This window comes from Pezoporus flaviventris, unplaced genomic scaffold, assembly GCF_033815535.1.
Source record: "Pezoporus flaviventris isolate CSIRO_AGI_PZ_B2104156 unplaced genomic scaffold, CSIRO_AGI_Pfla_v1 ptg000020l, whole genome shotgun sequence".
Taxonomy (NCBI): domain Eukaryota; kingdom Metazoa; phylum Chordata; class Aves; order Psittaciformes; family Psittacidae; genus Pezoporus; species Pezoporus flaviventris.
Window position 1 is genome coordinate 1,400,320 of NW_026892568.1, and position 6,519 is coordinate 1,406,838.

The following is a 6,519-nucleotide window of genomic DNA, read 5'->3' on the forward strand; positions in this document are numbered from 1 at the left end:
TTGCTTTTAGAGGCAGTCCTTCTTAGATGTCTTCCTTTTCCTTGACAGTGATTTCATAAGTACGTGCAACAGTATTTCCTAATCCGTCTTTGTTGTGATAGCAGTAAGTAATGCAGCAGTGTGCTCAGCACAGGAACGTTTGCTTTGTCTTAGAAGTGCTAAGAAAAGCAGAATAGGTGGTCCTTTAGCCTAAGGTATGGCAGATGTAAGAAAATATATATATTTTTTGGCTTTCTACACAAAGCTGTCATCACTTCTTTTAGTTTTATAAGGTAAGATTAAAGATTGCTAGCAGTTCATTGTGTTCTGCAATGAACAAATATAGAGATGCATTTATATCAAGACATTGGCTTCATAAGTCATATCAATTATGCATCTTCGCATTAGAATTAGAAGAGACCTTTGTTTTAATTGCAAAAACTCAAACTATGGGTTAAGGCAGAGTTGTGTGTCCCAACTGTTTGTATTTATCAGGCAATAATGTATGTTACACGTCTGATAGTGATTTGTCAGCATATTGAGCCCAAACCTGTTGTCATTAATTTCTTACTTTACTATGGGGAGATGTGAACTCCTTATGTACCACCTTTGCTTCCTCTTCTGTACCCATAGATTGCATCAACATGTTCAGGTTTTGTTCTGTAGTTAACATTTGAGCCCAAGAACTGCAGGAACATGTGGACATCCCATGTGCTTCCCCAGGGGAAGGTCAAGAGCACAGACCATGAACCTTCCTGTTTTGAGGAGCCCTCAGCCGTGGAACTTGCATACGCCCTAATCTCCTGTGCTGGAAACAGAATGGAGGTAAAGAATGGGATTAAAGCACCAGCATGTAAACTGCAGCTCCAGTTTCAACCTTTCTAGGAGCGAAGCTTCCCTATAAGAAAACTAAAATGACCAAAATTCAGCTCTTTTATTTAGCCCCTGGGAACCCCCATCCCATTGCTCCCAATTGCATCCCTGCTGCTGCCATCTCTGAGCATTTTCCTTTATTTGGAGCAAAGGTGGGACCGGGAATTTTGTCTTAAGATGCTTTCCCATGTATGTACATACAAGTTAGGAGTCTTCTCCAAATCCCACCTTTCTTGCTTCCATCTCCCTTTTAATGGTGTTTCAGCTGTCATGTGCACATCCGTCCAGCAATGTACAGAGCTCTCTGTGAACTTAGCAAAGTATAGCTGTGACCTGTTAGCCTTGATGCCTTCTTTTAACTTAAAGTCAAAGTTAATAGTCTGTAAAATAGCTCTGGACTGCCTGGATAACATCACCCCATTTCAAACACTTTCTTATTTCCTAATGTTTCAATTGGATCATAAGAAAGCTTCTATTAGCAGCATTATTTGCTCAGCTTGGTACTGATCTTGTTTACTCTGGAGTTACCCAGTTGATGGTGGCACTGTATTTATGCAGCTACACATCCAAAGAATTTGGCTCCTTAGATGAACTATGTGTTTGAGTGGGATCTTTTTGATATGGGGACACAGTCAATGTGGGACAAGATGCCGCCTCAAACACTGATGTAATCATAGTGGATTGTATCAGAAGTCTTTCAGAGTGTCATACGATGGCTACACTTGCCAGAATAGGGGAAAACATGCAAAATTACATTCCCAGGGGATTCTCTGGTTTGAGAGCTTTATTCCTGCAATTTTAAGTCCCTTTTTTCATGCCAAATCACAGCCGCACAATACACACACCCAGGTTGTGCTCTAGCAGATAGAACTAAGGCAAGGCAGCTGGATTCAGGCTGACTGTGGGACTTGGAGTAAATCAGTTCAGTTTATGCCTCTGTTACCGGTTCCAATGGGTTTAGTTACCTTGCAGGGTGGTTGTGAGAAATAGTTATCCAAAACTTGGAAGATGCATTTGCTTTGTGGTGTTATTATAAGGTTGTATTTTTCTATGGAGGAATTTAATGTGTCTGATTTCATTTATGTCCCCAAGAAAAGCCTTTATTTAGAAAGCTCTCTGTATAGGAAGTAATGTCTCTTGTGTAGGCAACATCCAGTACTCTGGTAGCAGACACAGAAGGCAGGTCTGAAGGTGACACATTGGTAACGCTCCTCCTGATGTTGCTGTTGGGCACTTTGAGTCATTTGGAGTTTAATTTATCCACTTGTGTGTCTTTTACCACTTTGTTGTGTTTGTAAGGTCGAGGTTTTTCCTTTCCCAACAGGAAGTACTACCAAAATAAAGATGGATTGGCTTGTTAAATGCTTGTGTTTCTATCATGCGTGTGCTTTGATGCTAGAAATAAGGGGGTTGATTTCAAAAGCCTTTGCTGTTCCTGGGGTGCAGTAAGGCTTGCAGGTGAGTGGGCTCAGGCAGAGCATGGGGGGTACATACAGCTGGGGGTGTCAGGCTCCAATAATTCCATATTTTAATTGAATTCAGGGAATTGCAGCGTTGAGACACTTGGGGTTTGACCACCCACAGACAGATGAGCTCAGCCCAGCTTCAGGCTAGAAGTGACCCCATGGCAGCTGCGTGCTCCTGGCACACCATGTCCTGCATCTGCAGGATGAAGCTGTTCATCCACTTGACAATGAACCCCAATGAAAAGATAATAACCCATTTTTGTGGTTGGAACCTAGGATGAGCTTGCTTGGCTGGCTGGCTGGGTGCTTATGGGGGTGTGTGAAGCTCGACCATGAAACAGGGATGAAGCACCCTGCTTGCTCCTCGGCTGCAGTGTGGGACTGGCATGACCTGCTGCTGAGGGGGAGGAGGAGGTCCACCTTCAGCCCTATGGGTCACTTCAGGACCTAGCAAAATGAAAGAGGATTGTGCTCCCTGAACCCCCCAGTGAGGAGGAAAACAACCCCAAAAAAATTAATTTTGAGAATCTGAATTTGGGTGTAGTTTTGGGGTTAAAATGCATTTTTCTGTAGATAATGTGCAGGTGTGCCAGGGCTCCACACTGCACCAGCAAACTGTGGCACAGGGTTTGTGTCAGACAAGTAGTGTTTTTGTAGTGAAGTGCATCCCAGATGTGCTTTCTGCAGCAATGAGCAACCTTCCTCATTCTCCCCTTTTGCCCAATGGGAAGTAATGCAGGGAAAGGCTCTGCTCCTCTCCTAAATAAGCTCATTCCTTGTAAATGAGTAAATTGGCAGCTGCAGATCTACAGCCTTTTGTTAAGCAACAACCAGATGGCTTTTGTGTTTTTAGGTTTTTAGTCGGCTCTGCAGATCAGATGCAGCGTTTTCAAGCTGTTGAAATTCCAGGACAACCAAACTCCTTCAGTTAGCTGAACTGTGTGGCTCTGCACTCATTTGGAGTGTACCCTGGCATATCTCTTTTCCTCGCCTGCCTGTTGTGAGCACAGATGCACTGGGAAGCCGTTTCTTAGAGCACCCAACAACCCCCATCCTGATTCCAGCTGTGAGGCAGCTGCTGGAAAAGCTGCCACAGTGGAAAGCTGTGGAAAAGGAGTGGAAAACTAAATATATTAAAACCAAAGCAGAATTGAGAAACAAAAATCCCACTGGTCCTTAGGCACCGGATTTGCCTCTGGAAAGGAGGGAGCTTCCTCTGCTCAGGCTCTGGGGAGCTGAGATGTGAAGCTTCCCTCCAGAGAAGCTCGGGCAGGGATGAGGTTGCTTTGCCTCAGGAGCTTGCATTCACCCCATCTCAGGACACCAGCTCCTGGTAGAAACATGCTGTTGTATTGCACACAATGCACGAGTTCTGTTAAGTGCTGCACAACGCAGTGTTAGTATACCCAGGTGTTAGGCTGGGTGGCTGCAGGTGTTGCTCCCCAGTTTGGGTCGTTGCTCCAGAAGCACTGAGAGCATTCCCACCTCCGGGACCAGGCTCTGACGTCAGGCTGGAGAGGGGCAAGGCCATCGGGCTGTGATACAGCTTTGAACCCTCTCCAGGGCTGCGAAGAGGCAAAGAACCCAGGCACCTCAGCGCTGGAGGAGACCTGTTCCCGATGGAAAGCACATTACCAGGTAAGGAGCTTCATTTCCCCCTTTTGTTAAGGGAAAAACTCTGCCTATGGCACTTTCCCGCAGCAGCTGCGTTTGATCGTTTTCCGTCCTTACTATTTTAATCGTGTCATGCTGTAAGAGCTGCACTTTCCAGCTCTGTTCTCTGGCAAACACTAAGCTTCACATCAAAATGTTTAAGAGGCAAAGAAGCAAAACTATTCTTCTTTTCTGGCTGTGATTTTGGTTCTCGCTGCTGATGTACTTTGGCTCAAGACGAAGCTGCAGGTTGAGCACAGGCTCCTTCCAGTTAAGTATCTCCCCCCCACCTCCAGCCTTGCCATCACCAATACAAAGGCTTCTACAAGCACAGACCCCCAAACTTCACTTCTCTATGAATTAAAGTGTTGAACTTTGGTGCAGAGCAGGCTTAGAGCTGTTTTTCCTCCAGTTTGGAATTTAAAACTGTGTGTTAAAGAGCGGAGCCAGTACAAACCTCTCCCATGTTTACCAGGAGTTAGACAGGGCTGCGTAGGGGTCAGATGCCCGTCTTTGTTTTTGCACTGACTGGCAAACAGCAGGGTTTATAGTGAGCACGTTCACCTCTGTGCTCTCCACGTGCAGGGGTTGATCGTTGGCTCTTGGAATGCTGGTGGCTCCTCTGGGAAGGAGCACGCTGCTTTCTTCATAGCCAGCATCGAAAGGTTCCTGCCAGCGCTCCCGAAGAGCTTTTAGGAGCTCATCACAATATGCTCTGTTAGGTTATTATTAGAGGGGAAAAGAAGCCTGAAGAGGTGGCAAATGGGAAATCCCTGCGATGGTAAATAAACAAAGTAGTTCTTTGGGACATGGCTTTCTGGGACAACCTTCGGAATAGCAAGGACAGACACAGCATCCCAGTAAAAGGGGAGTGTGTTCCTGGAGAGCAAGAAGTTTGGGTGCATTTAGTGAGCCCTGGGGAAGGGAAATGCTTCCAGAGGCATCCAGTCTCTAACAAGTGATGCTCTTTACTGGTTTAAAGCTTCTCAAACACCATTGCCTCTAAATACATTTCTGATGCTTGGTTTTGTCTTCTGAATCAGCAAGTTTGAATTTCAGGTCTTGTAGAGGTGTGAGTCCCACTTATGTTTCCTGTCTTTTGATATCTAATTGAGAGTTAAATTCTTCTTGAGGCAGTCTGTGCAGTATTTGCAGGCAGCATCACTTGTTTGAACTTCTGGCTTTGTGTTCCCAGTATTTGCTTCTTGCTCCACAGGCAAAAATAAGATTAGAACTAGTAGAAATTTAGTTAGAATTTCCTAAAAGCTTTCAGAATTGCTCCATCTTTAGTTTTAATGAAGTGTTTGTTATATCTGCAGACATTCAGTCAGCTCTTGCAAGGGCACAACGTTTTCCATGTTATCCAAATACTCCAGCGTGAGCCCTTGTTTACTGCCCCAACATCCCTGGGCTGCTGCTTGAGTTCACTGCAGCTGAAATCCAGACCTGGGCAAAAAATCTCTAATGCTTCCTAGAAATCCCTTCCGGATTGCCTTTAACCTTCACTGCAGGCTGCAGCAGGGAAGCACAGGAAAGAGCTCCAGGCAGGGAAAGCAGAGCGCCAGGGAGATAAGCCTTGTGCTAACAGGCAAGAGAATAAACAGGGATCCTGGATCCATTGCCCCTGGAGTATGCAAATATTGAATTCTTCCAAAAACAAACAGTGAAGGGAACAGAGTAGTAAAACCATTTATTAACTCCAGCTGCCCAATGTGTGCAATCGGGAAGTGATGTCCAAGGGGAAAAGAGCACTGAGCTTTTGAGCTTGCTTTGATTTCTTTTGGTTCCAGCCATTATAAAGGATTAAAATATAACAACATGTTCTGAGGTTCCCTCCCCTGCTCTCTTCCTGGGGAGGTTGTGAAACTGGTTGCTCTGAAGTTGCTATTGTTTTTGCACAGGATATTTGCTGCTTGGCCGCATGGTTAATATGTAGAAATAGGAATATCCCCCAATAGATACCCCCTGGTTAGTATTTCAAAGGATATAAAGAAACACATTGGTGTGTTAATGCTGCCCTGCCCTGTCTATCCCAGAGCTATAATTCATTATATTAGCTTTTGGGTGAAAACAGAACAAATCAACTCCTTTTAGCACTCAGAGCTGGACTTGACCCTGCAGCAGATCATGCATGTATTAAGTATTTTGAATAACTGTATAAAAAAGAACATTAAAACGTAGAACTGCTTTCTTCTATATGATTCTATTCTATATGCCATTCAATCTTCTCACGTCTTTAGTACAGGACAAACTGGCTTTTCCCTGCTAATTTTGTGTACATGAAGAATCAGACTATAGCCATTTGAATGCCTCTTTCTGCAAAGCCTCTCTGGATGAAGGATGAATCTGTGCAAGTGGAAAAGGCTGCTTAGTCCGACCAAGGTCTCTGTTCCCTTGGGTTATCTTGGACTGTTTCCTTCCAACTTCTCCTTGGTTTGTCCAAACTGTAAAATGGAGGGAAGTTCTTAACCTTTGGCATAGTATTGGTGTTTACCTGAATGAATATGTTCACTTCCAGTGACCTGTTTTATTCTATGACTGTATTCTT